The sequence below is a fragment of the Neopsephotus bourkii genome, unplaced genomic scaffold (assembly GCF_033783945.1).
Source record: "Neopsephotus bourkii isolate Nb327-2 ecotype Australia unplaced genomic scaffold, CSIRO-AGI_Nbou_v1 NB_234, whole genome shotgun sequence".
Taxonomy (NCBI): domain Eukaryota; kingdom Metazoa; phylum Chordata; class Aves; order Psittaciformes; family Psittacidae; genus Neopsephotus; species Neopsephotus bourkii.
In genome coordinates this window covers 20,356,234-20,369,006 of record NW_026900744.1, presented here as the reverse complement: position 1 = coordinate 20,369,006, position 12,773 = coordinate 20,356,234, and the positions used below count along the sequence as shown (strand labels likewise).

The 12,773-nt window shown below is 42.1% G+C and overlaps 1 protein-coding gene across 4 annotated transcripts in view; it reads left to right on the top strand.

Annotated features, from left to right (window-relative positions):
* Positions 1 to 12,773, top strand: part of OSTN (osteocrin) — a 103,066-nt gene that overhangs the window by 74,183 nt on the left and 16,110 nt on the right. The gene's annotated exons all lie outside the window — the stretch shown is intronic.

Sequence of the window (12,773 nt, the reverse complement as noted above, 5' to 3'; positions counted from 1 at the left end):
CAGCTACACCAAAGTAAACACTACTGAGAAAAGAGAAGCTATATATATATATGTATATATATATAAAACACCAAAATAATACTGTGAGATGTAAAGAACCTTTTACTTATTTAGCTGCTTTATCATTCAACCTTTCCCAGTGCAGAGGGTGGGGTCAGCCCCAGCCCTAAACATCCCCTCTGACCCTACTGGTGGGGCTCATTCTGCAGCCCACAAGCCATGGCACTTGGGGTACCATTGCTGAGCATCTCCCCATACATGTTTTCTAGGTAATATCAGTGGTTAAGCTTTCACCTAGTGGAAGTCAGCATGAGCCAACGAAGTCAGCAATTTTGGGCCGGTGACAGGGAGATAAGTGTCATGGGCTAAAGCTGCAGTGCAAAAGGTTTTTTTATGGGTGTCAAGGGATGTGTTCATGACAAACACCAGGCTAGTTTAACCATCTGGACAACATCTTCCACATCTGTGAGTGTTTTTTATTCCATTATTTTTGTTGAGCCATATACCTCCCTCATCTGGAACATCTCCATTGAGTTCAGTGAATTTCTTAAGATTTTCATCAGTGCTAAAGAATATCTAGTTCATTGCTCAAAGTACTGACACTACCTCAACCCTTCAATGACTGTGGCAAACGTGCCAAATGCAAAGCTGGAGTAGGCAAGAATATCTTCCCTTGGAAATTTTGGGGATAGATTTTGTGATCTTGTTTACCTGTGCAGATCAGACCTAATCAGTGTGTAAGCTGGCCAGAAAAAGTGTCTAAACAAAACTGGTGTAAAAAGGGTGTGCAAAATGAACATGACTTTCATTTCGCTAGGGCAAAGGGTAGGTATGGAACAGCACAAAAGGAGAAGTATAATGCAGAGTGCATGTATGAGAACATAGCTGTATAAAGAACAAGAGAAAATAAACCCTGCACACATTTATGTTATCTGTCAATTTAGCTGTCAGTATTTCAGTGAATCTGTTGTTGCTACTGCAGCCATCTGGAGCATGCAAAAAGGGTGAAGTTTGTGACTTTTTAAAAAGCACTGAGGGTAATTTCCTTAATTCCCAGCTCTTTGGAGGGCAGAACCTAAAGCAGTGCATTGACTGCAGGAGGGAAGGAGCAAGTGACCTACACTTTGGAACTTCCTTGGGTATAATGCTTGCTCTGTTCATGTGCTCTGGTTTGTTTGTTTGTTGGGTGGGTGGATGTTCATTGTTGAAGTAGATTGATCATGTGCTCTCCAGAAAGCTGCTGTGCCTACCTGAGTGCCCATGTTCGGTGTGCTACGGGGGCATTTCCAGTAATGCACATCTCTCCTGCCACACTAACACTCAGATTTAATGTCTATCATTCTGCTGTGCTGAGGACTGACTGCATTGCAGGCAAGAAGCATTCACTCTCTCCCCCTTCTTCTGCTGCCCAGGAGGAAGGGGAAGGGAACGTGTTAAATGCTCTGTAATGAGAAGGGTGATTTTTCCTGGCAGCTCTTTCAGCTTTGCTTCCAGAATGTGTACAGTTATCATTGACGCTCCTTTAAATTCTTTCCTTTTCTTAGAAGAGGTCGGTGCATAGAAAGAATATGGATTATTAGTCTGCTGGCAGTGGCCTGCATTTTCCACTGTGTGTGCTTGGAATACAGTTTGGTCTTGTGCCTCTCCTGATTTGTTTTCCTTTTCCTTTCCCCTCTTCCTGACACCTCCCCCCCCCCCCCCCCTCCGGCCATCCCCTATAAGCTGTTGGATACCTCTTTCAAAAATATTAAGTGAGCCATTAAATCACTTCTGCAATTTCTCTGAAAACCCCCAAATTGTGCATTTGATCTTCCAAAGTGTGAAGAACCCAGTGAAATGACCAAGGCAAATTAATGCTTGGGTCCTCGGAACACTCAGAAGACACCAAATTTGGGTCCTCATTAAGGAAACAAAAGCTTTGAATATGTTGTATCTAATCCGATACTCAGAGGTGCTGTAGTCGTCAGTCTAAGCTGTTCTGTTTGCAGACTGGGAAGTGCTTAGCACCTAGTGCCATGTCACACCTAGTATCCGTATAGGACAGGCAGGACCTCCTGGCTTCCTTCTGTTGCTGCCATGTCTAGTGTGCTGCAAAATCAAGCCCTTCATTGTAGGAGGCACTGAGCAGCCAAAACATAAAAAGAGGAGCAAAGGGACTATAACAGCGCCTGAGAGGACCTTTCTTTAGTTGTTCCTCTTCAGTGTTTCTCTACCCTTCAAACCAGAATGTGGTCGAACAGAACTGGACAGGGATGGGACAACTGTGAATCTATCTACATTGTAGAGCTTTACACAAAGATGCTCTTCAACCCCTCTGAGCTTGAGCACCTGTGGTTTTCAATATCAGTGCTCCTGACTTAAGTATCTAAGCCAAATATTGCCGTTTGAAATTCTGCACAGTGGATTCAAATCTAGCACTGAGCTACAGTGAACAGCAGTGATCACCATTTCATAGCCAGCTGACAGGTTCCTGGGAAATGAGAACTCCTAACTTTATCTTTTTCAGCCATTGTTAATATCATGAAAAAGGCCACCTTGGTCTATGTGACCTCTCTGCTCCTTGGAATCAATATTTTTAGGAAGTTAATTTTATTTTAGGAAGGAAAATATTTTTTACTACCAAAGATAATTTTAACTGGATAGTTTCTGTCGTTCAGTTCTTTAGCACATTCAGCTGCTAACAAAAAGACTGGAGGGTCAAGCCCACCCAGGAACAGATTGTCCCCTTTCTTCTGCCCATGGCAGGGGGGTTGGAACCAGATGATTTTTAAGGTCCTTTTCAACTAAAACCGTTCCATGATACTGGGCTGTACGTTTTTGCCATGCAAGGCTCTCTGTTGTAAAGTGTGATATATTTCTGCTGTTAGTACCTAGCTGGTAGTACCTAGCACAGAGGAGAAAACAGATTGCTCCCTGAACCCACACAGTGATACCAGAGCTTGGGACTGGAGTGACAGTGGACATACTTCCATATGAGGTGTTAAGGGATGCCTGCTTTCAGATGATAAAAAGTTGTGGTTCCTAGGAACCAGTCTTGCTCCAGAACAAGCAACAGAAATAATACTGCTTCTACTGCTGTTTTGCACTAAAAGAAATATTAATGTAAAAATAGAGTTATTTAGAAATAGCTATCTTCCCCCAGCTAACTGTCATGGCAGCAAAAAAACCCATAACAGTACCAGTCCCTGAGCCAAGGTTATTTCTAAACCACTTCTAATTCGTGGAAACTAATTTGCAATATTTGGGGTGGTTTGGGAATAAGAAAAGTCATTTTACGAATCATTGTCTGCTGCAGGAAAAGCAATTGTCATGGACCCAGAGCATAAAAGCAATATGTGTTCTTTTTTAGTGTATCAAGTCATGTGACAAATTAGGGGGATACCAAATAGCATAATTTCAACACAGTTAAACAGCTCATTCTCTGCTTGCATGGTGATTATCCTCTCAGTTTACACAGATCTTTGCACTCCTGTGGTGCTTTAATAACATCACTTTAAAATCCTGACATTTGGGTAATGTGAGGGGCAGCAAACACTGACAGCACCTACAGTCATATGTCACTGTCAGCTCCAGGCTGAAGTTTCTCTGCTTTCTAACTATGTGGCTGTATATTTAGCTTAAACTCCTTTTTGTGACACTGGGTATTTCCCATATACCCCAGAAGGCAACCTGGAGAGACACAGGTTGGTATTCTTAGCTGCCTGAAGCCTTGAGAACCTATGCAGGTACCAGGCAAAGGGAGAGGTTTGCAGTCAAGAATCAAATGCTGCTGATTAACCTTGGCTGCTCCCTGAGGACAGTGCTGGTTACCTTGTGTTATTTGTGTGGCACTTGAGGGACCTGCCTGAGATGAAGAGGAGGGGAAAAAAAACACTGAATAATGAGAGACATCCTTTGGTCTAAGAAACCACATGGAAATGGGGTGGAAGAAGGGTAGGACTGAGATGCTTCAGGTACTGACTGTGTGTGATAAATGACTTGAAGAAGCAGTGTCTGATCTTACTCACCTTTCATTCTGTGCAGCCAGCCTTTGGTTTTGTAAGTACTGGTGAAATCATGGAGAGCTCTGCTGACATCAGTGCAATGATAGCACATTCTGCTGTCAGGACTATTGACCTAATTGAGCAGTTATTCCATTTATAATTTAATTTATATTTATAAATTAATTTTAATTTATAATGGAATAACTGGCTGAATCAAAGCCAGTCCTGTGCCTAGGATGAGAAGACCAGGACTGGCTGGTAGCTGGCTGTGTTTTCTGGTTGTTGGCTATCTATCTGGTCTAGAGAGAACCAAATCCATCCAAATGAAATGGGCACTCCCTGCTCCTAACAATTAGGCTTTGCTACAGCAAATCTGGGCTGTGGGGTGTGTAGATGCTTCAGACTCATGAAGCATCTTGTGATGCGACATCCCAGCTTCTGTGACATGAAACAGTTCAGTAGCCCAGTTCCAGATCCTCTTCCATCTGATCACTGGGGTTGTGTGCTTGGTGGCAGTGTGCTTGCTTTGGAGCTGGAAGACATGGCTTGGAGTGCTTAGTCAGTATTATCTGCTCTGTTTCATTCCACCAGTTGGTTGGTTTTAAATATATTTTGGATGCTTAATAATCCCATAGGAAATTTCTAAAAGAACATCAGAAAAGCTATCCACGGTATTTAAATCACTATGTTAATGCGACTGAGCTCATGTGGCTAAGAGATTGCAAATCATTTTCAGATGCCGTCAGCATCTTTTTCTGAGCCTGTCTATGTCCTCCTATGACCATTGCTTGGAGAGCCATGTACACACTCGAAGGATTTGCTTTGAAGGGAGGGCTCAAATATCAAAGTGGAAAAGAAGCATTCAAACCTAAAAGCTGACCAGAAAGCCCAGCACATCATTTTCAGCAGAACATTATTGTTACTCTGCTGACAAACTTCTTTTGAGGGCAGCAGCACAGTCCAGCACCATTTCAGATTTGTCCTGAAGCCGCACATAACCAAAATAAATACATGGTTACATAAGAAACTATATTATGTGCTTGCTTCTAGGTTCCAAGTCTAATTGTAAAGTAAGCACAAATCCAGTATTTCTGCCCTCACAGACATAGAGGGCCGACCTCTTCCCAGAGGCAATCCAGTTGATTCGCACCTGGGATAAATAGGTCAACCCAGTGGAAGGAAGGTGGTTTCGTCCCTTCTCCTAACGTTCTTGTAGAAGATGTGGAGGCCCTCTGTGAAGGTGAAGACAAAGGGACAGGCAAGGAGAGGCACTGAACAGGCTCAGAGAGCAGCCACGTCTCAGGGAGGGCAGTATGTGGGTTTTGGACATAGCCCAGGTTGGCGTGAATAACCAAAGCCCAGAGGATTACTTTGCTCACACAAATCAATAGCGATTTATGCAGCTCCATTAGTATGCCAACAGCAATGCCTATAGTTATAGTGAATTAATGCTTTGCATGGTACAAGCCTGCTTTCTTCTGCATATGACTAGGGAAAGAGTTATGTTGCGAAGCTGTGACAAACCTGTGCTTTTAGAGCTAGGCTTAGAAATTTGGCAGGGGATAATTGTACTTCTTTGCCCCTAAAGGTGTTGTGAAAATACATGAATCATTGTTTTATTTCCAAAGTGCTTGGACACTGTAACTTCAAATGGTGGTAGGAAAACCCATGAAGAAATCCAGTTTGCTTCAGGGCAGAGATCCTTACGAAAGACAAACATTGACTTACAGAGAGGAAGGACCTGGCAGTGTGTGGCATGATGCAGAGAAGGACAAGGAAACACACAGTAGAATAAGCAGTCAATGTTAGGACCTTGAGTTTTCTGAGGCTGGCAGTCTCTCAGCTTCAATCCAGCACAAATTGTTCTGTCCCATGCAGAAGGGGCTGGATAATGTTCACTGCTCTGCACTCCCTATAGGAGCAAAACTGAAGGTTTTCCCTGGCTTCTGGGCTAGGCTAGGATAAAGCTGTCACAGAGGGGAAAACTGGAATATGAAAGGGCATTTTCCATGTCATAATGTTCTGAACAGGACTTTATAGCCCCTAGGTATAGCACACTATACAGTACTCAGTATTCTGCCTTGTTTCTAGACCTATAGTGTAGTAAAATGATGTGTGTATGTGTGTAAGCTCCTAAAGAAAGGACATTGCAGCAGAGAAGGGAAATAAATCTAAGGTACCTAGGCATCAAGACAGTGACTGCTATAAAATCCCACATGGAAGAGTGTTGTCAATATGAGCTGCCACACATTGACAGAGGATGATAAGGTAGTTACCTATGAAGGACAAATGAAAACGACACCCACCTTGGACAACCAAAGTTTGAAATCTGTTTACAAGAGAAGGCCAGTAGCATTGTCACTTAGGACACTAAGGCTCAGACAGCTGAATCCAAGGTCATCTAGTGAAGGCAGAAGTGAAGCTGAAACTAACCTCACACACCTTCACAAGCTGAGGGATGGAAAGTTGCTTTCGGAAGAGACCTGAGGTGGGTGAGCTGACAGTGAGCCATTAGTGCCTTACAGCAAAGTAAGCCAGCAGCATCCCAGCTGTGTTAGTGTGTGCATGTATCTTGAGTGCTGGGCTTCCCAGTACGAGGGAGGCATGGACATACTGGAAGGACTGCATACTGGAGAATCTGGCACATATGAGCTGAAGCTGAGCAAGCTGGGGTTCTATAGCAGGGATGAAATTAATGATGCATATAAATACCTGATGGGGGAGAAAGAAAACAGAGCCAGACTCTTTTCAGCAGTGCCTACTAAAAGTTCAAGAAGCAACGGGCACAAACTGAATACAGGAAATTCCACTTAAACATCAGATTTTGGTTTGGGCTTTTTTTGTTTATTTTTACTGTGGCAGTGACAGAACAATGGTCAGGCTGCTTAGAGAGGTTGTAGAGTCTCCATCTTTGCAGTTATTCGAAACTCGACACAGCCCTGACCAAGCTGTTTTAGCTGACCCTGCTTTGCACATGGGTGTTGGACTAGGCAACCTCCAGAGGTCCCTTCCAGTCTCCACCATGTTGTGATTCTGTAATATAACACAGCTCTCCTCAGTCCCAGGGTAATGTTCTCAATGAAATGGTTACTGGGATTCTGGAATTCTGCTCTTTGTTTTTTTTTTGGTTTTTCTTTTTGTCTAAATGTAGCCAACAGAAATGTATGTTCAGGTACAGAGATGCACATGTGCCGATGGTCTGTACATTTGTGTGGATACCTGGAGAATCCCTCCATATGTAGGCAAGGCAGTGCATGCAGCCAGGCTGCCAGAAGAAAATGTGAAAAATTGCTGAATTCCACCTAGATAGAATTTCCAGCTGGAAAAAAGAGGATGTGTCTGGGGAAACCTGGCCATGAGTTATTCCTGCCTCCAGGAACCTGTGCTGAGTCTTTCTCTGCACATAAGAGTTTCTCTTTAAATAAATACTCACCTATTCAAACAAGGTCTTTGCACACATGAAACAGTATATTCATCACTTGATTATATTGTGGGTTACTTACTATTCATCACTCTTTATATTCTTCCTTTAAAAATTTCTTAGCTATAGTAGTCAAGGGAAAGAAAAAAGAGTGCATGGTTGTGTTTATGCATAAAAGCCTCCTGCTTTTGTCATAACATATTCAGCTTTCATGGGCACAATCAACTAATGCAGTTGTACACTGGTTGAATATATGCACATTGCTACAGAAAAAATAAGCTGTAGAATAATTTTATTCTGGGGGTTATTTTTACTGCTTTTCATTGTAGCTGTGTCATATAGTTCTCTTTCTGTGTTTCACTCCTCTCTGCAGTACTATGACTGCAAAATATATGAATACAAAATGCTGCAAATTGGATTACCTCCCAAGTGAGAGAGGGAAGGAATAATGGAGGAGCTGACAGTTCAGCGCTCAGTAATTTCTTCCTGTAACGGTATATGGATCTACTCTAATCATCAAATACCTTCCTGTTGCTGCATAGAGAAGTGCTTGGTCTGTCAAATAACTCATTTACAGCAAACCCAAATCAGCTCTACCGACAATGTGGCCACCTCTAGAGGGCGATGACTGACTGATTAATGTTTGTGCTGCAGTAGAAAATGATTGCCGGATTATCCTGGATTAATCCAGTTGAGATGCTGCAGCTGCTTAACAAATTACAGATTCACTGCAGAAAGGTGCAGAGTCTGACAAGCAAAGGTCTCTGTCTAGTTGAAGTGACAGAGGAAATGTGACCCAGTGATGTAGTAGAATTTGGCCAAGGCAAACTGGCGTAAGGTCTTTAGTTCTTAGAAATACCAAAGGCCTTAATGTCTACTATAGCATTTGTTCGTGCTGTCCCTTGCAGGAACTAATCCATAAGTATGTTTAAACCAGACCAAAACAGGAGAGGAAATCAAATCAGTCAGCATCAATTGTTCTGAGCTTCCAGGTTTACTCTACCAGCTTGATCTGGTTTCTTCCAGCGCAGAATGGTCCTGCTGTACAAGCCACCATTCCAGGGATGGATTTACCAGGAATGGGGGGGTGGGGGTGGTACCTTCCTTATTAACATAATTTGGTGCAGAAATTTCTTCCAGTGATAAACAGCTACCCAGCCCCACCTTTCATATGACTTCATGTTCCTCTACCTGCATTTTAGGTGAGAAACAAGTGGCAACAACTCCTGCAGCATCCTGGGATGTTGTGAGTGGTCCATGGGTGTCTGTCCCCAGCTTCCACACCACTGGTTTCTGTCTGAAGAATATAACTCACATTCCCCTTTCCCCCTAGACTGTTGTTATCATTTTGCTGCTTAGCTGCCTCTTTAATTCTTCCATATCCTTTTTCCTGGTGCCAATGAACCAAACTCCACATCCCAGCTCTGCACAGAAAATGATGATCAGTTGTGTGGAAAAAAAAGCATAAGGCCAGGACAGAATTTCAACACAGACAAGTATTTTCCTCTTGTGTGCATGTCTTTGAATTTAAGCTGCCGCTGCACACTCAGTGCTATGCTACATTGCCACATTTGCAATTAGCTCTGGAGCTGGAGTATGTGCTCTGCAGCCAAGATGCACACCGTGCTGCTCTGTGCTTTGTGAACCATGCCACAAAGGATCATGGGTCAAGAAGAGTTTATTTCAGGGACAGGTGACATCAGGACACATGTCTCTGACTGGTGAGGCAGTGTGAAAACATTAGCAGCAATCCCTCTCTTCCCTCTTAGCATGGGAAGATGGGGCTGGTTCTTAGTTTACCTTTGCATTTAGCATTGACTCCACATAGCATAGCTAGAGGGGATGGAAACACAGTCTACTTATTTTCATTTCCTTTTTACCATCTTGAATTAGGACCAGGCTGATATTATCCCAGAATTATTACTATTTCTTTAGTACTTTGAGACCTCTTCGTGTGGTTTTATTACCCTTAGCTTGTGGACCACTGTGTCCACAGCAAAAAAGCCCCTGTCACTCTTCTTAGTCATCTTCACTCCTCATGGAGATCTTGGACTATAAGCCATAAGCCAGTGCCATGGGCAGAAAAGATGAATTGTCTTTTATATTTCCCAACACATTCTTCTGCATTATAGCATGACTGTTGCAGAAAAAAACTGCATTTCAATAAACTGACCTTTGGGGGGATTTTTTGTTTTGTGAGTGCTTTTTATGGATTCTTCTATGTCATGACCCAGCACCTGTCGCAAGCACTTAATTCTAGCAAAGGGCTTTTAAAAAATACATATATAGAAACTGCTAGTAGAAAACCTAACATTCCTGAAGACTGTTACTGTCTTCAGTTTTATATGCTACCTTCTCTTGCTGGGTTTTGCTTCTTGCAATCTATCTAGCTGCAAGGAGTCGTCATAAATAGAAGTGACACAGCAAAAGCTACTATGATAGTTTGCAGATTTAATAAAAGCTGTCTTAACATAGTTTTTCCTTCCAAGGTAGAATGTACCTTCAGTTGGAAAAACATGCGTGCACATTGTTAATACAGCATCTCTTTTGTGTAGTTCTATTTTACAGTCATCTGCTGTCTGGCTTGGTATATCCACACAAAAAATAGGTGGGAATCAGCTTGGTTTCTGAAATTCCCTCTGATGTATTGACTGAAAAATTTGTGGTGGTCATGTTTTAGTGGCAGAAGAATAAGATTAAAAGTACAATAAAGAAAACTAGCAAGCATGTGTGTTCACCAGATTTTAAAGATAGCGTCTGACAAACCCAGATATAGTTTCCACAGGGAAGGATGATGAAGAGCAAGATTGCTCAACACCTACAGAAGTGAACCTTTGCTAACTCCTGCTCTCTGAATAAGAACTTGTCCACTAAAGAAATTAAGGAAAACATTGAGCCAGCTCAATTGATTTGTAAACTAGCGTTGAAAGAGTTACAGAAATTGCTTAGTGAGAATATGAGGGCAGCAGGGAGGTAAGTTCGTCTTTCTTCTGAATTGTAACACAAAAAGCTTTGTGTGTTGTGTCCTTACCTCCTTCAATTTCCTTCTTTTTGTCCTCATAGTTGAGAAAATCACATTATGTTTTTTTATCCATTTATGGTTAAGGCAATAAAGATTCCTTCCAAACTCTCGGTTGCCCTAACTTAATTATACTTATAGTAGAATTAAACCACAGCAGTGCTGAGGATGTCTGTTTCTTGGGCACTCTGCCAGCTAAGTCACCACCATAAACCTTTTTCATTATCTGGGAAGTCTTCCTTAACAGCCTTCTCCAGAAAATGTCAAAAAGTTATCTCTGAGTTGTTGCTAAATCTAGTCCATTAAGAGCAGGAAATTAAAAGTTAACACTCCAGCACACTATTCTCTTTTCTGTTCTTTTTTTTTTTTTTTCTTCCCCAGAGAAAAACACTGTATGCTGGTAACATATATCCTATTCGAAGGTCAGTAGCAGCCCATGAACTTGACCAGTTCTCAGATCTGAGTCTTTCACACCTCCCAGTCAGAGATGATAGCTGTGTGCATCAGGAACCATTTCTGAAATCTTTGATTGTATTCTTTTGTAGGGAGGGGACAGTGATAAATTGGTTTTGAAATAGAAAAAGTGCATGTTACTTTTCTAAAAGAAAAAGCCACAACCTCAGAGTGGGCTCATTGATCAGTGGAGAGCCTAAAAGCGAATTTTAATACCAGGTCTTAAACATCCTATTGGACTCAAAGAAGATGACAATATGGCTGCATTTCTCCTCCAGATTTTTCTGCATCCCACTGTTCCACTCACTCTGGTGAGGTGCTAAACTTTGGCCAGGTGAATCTCAGCCATTATCTACACTTCACCATCTGCTGTGAAATACTGAAATGACCACGTTACCAGCATTCAGTTGTCTGTCATCAGCTTATTGTCAGTGGCGCAGCCCATGCCTCCTACTAGCCTCATCACCACCAAACGTGGTAACAGAATGGATACCTACAGAGATTCTGCTTAAAGAGCTTGAGATAGGGTTTGTAAAAACTCCCAAGAGGACTACATGCTTGTGCGTGCTGCCTTGTATCTTTCCAACAGAAAAAAAAGAAACCGAGTGCCTAGAACTGCAGTAGCTAGTAAGCAGCACCTCATAGTATGTAGCAAACATATCCCATGAATCTAATAATATCTTGTGTTTACGTCATGGTTATCATTTTGTTTCCACGAGGTCCTGTTCACATGTTTTATAGACATCAGTCAAGTACTGCAATGTCCTTGGAATTCCAGCAACAAGCCACCATCTAAATGTAAGTAGCACTGTAAAAAGAGAGCATTAGTCCAGTTCTCTTCCTGTGGTGGCATTTTTAGCTGAGTTTCAGCAGTATGGCATTGTTTGGCTCTCCCCTTTTACTTCTGCTCCTGCTCTAGCATCCACAGAGCCCACCTGGATCTCTGTAGCTGTCATCACTCTTCTGCTGTGCCCTACAATGGCAAAATGGTCCCAAACTACCTGCTCCAGCCTGCCATCAGTGTGGGTGCTCATGTGGCTAGTGCTTATTTGTGCAGCACCATGCTGGGCCATGCTTTGCTCCCGTATTTGCCTGTACTGAGAAATGCTATAGAAATTCTTGTTTTGCCTCTCCTTGTTCTCTGGGGCTGTACATTTGTGTTGTGCTCATGTGTTGTGCAAAATCAGCCTCTCATTCTTCATTGACTCTTTTTTTTCCCTTGGTATCTCAGTCAGGTAGTGTGACAAAAGTATGCACCTGATTTGGTGCTTTAGGCCAGCTCTGCAAAGTTCTGCAGCCATCCTTATCTGAGAAATGAGCTGTGGGACACTATGTCTAAACTCTTGCTTTTTTCTAATCATTTGGATCAAGACAGATGATGAAATCAAAGCTTTTGCTCCCTGGCTGGCAAATTTTCCCCACCTATCTCAAAGTTGCATTTGAAATTTCCTTTTTCCCTCCATTGCTTGTAGGATGAGATTTCAGCAAGTCGGAGTTAAAACTATTTTGAAAGTATTATGCCTATCTATTCAGAGAATAAAGTCACTATGAATTAACTGTTAAGGTGCCTGCAGAGTCTGGAATTTTAGACCCTAAAACTGGTCTGCAGTTGCTGTGTGAATCAATTAAAAACTGAAATTAAAAAAAAAAAAAAAAAAAGAGGCAATAGATTTCTTCTACTGAGGCAAACAGGGAAAGAAATAGGTCCTCTGATACTGCTTAGGGAAGACAGGCAACTTCATAGCTCACACTTTGCAATCATTTCTATAACTGAAATGAAGTGTCTCAAAGACTCAAATCTTGTGACTTGCTTCACAAAACACACTCCTTTTCTTATGCTTACATTACAATAGTGTCGTTTGCTTAAAATGCACTAATTAATTTCTTCCTGAAGTTA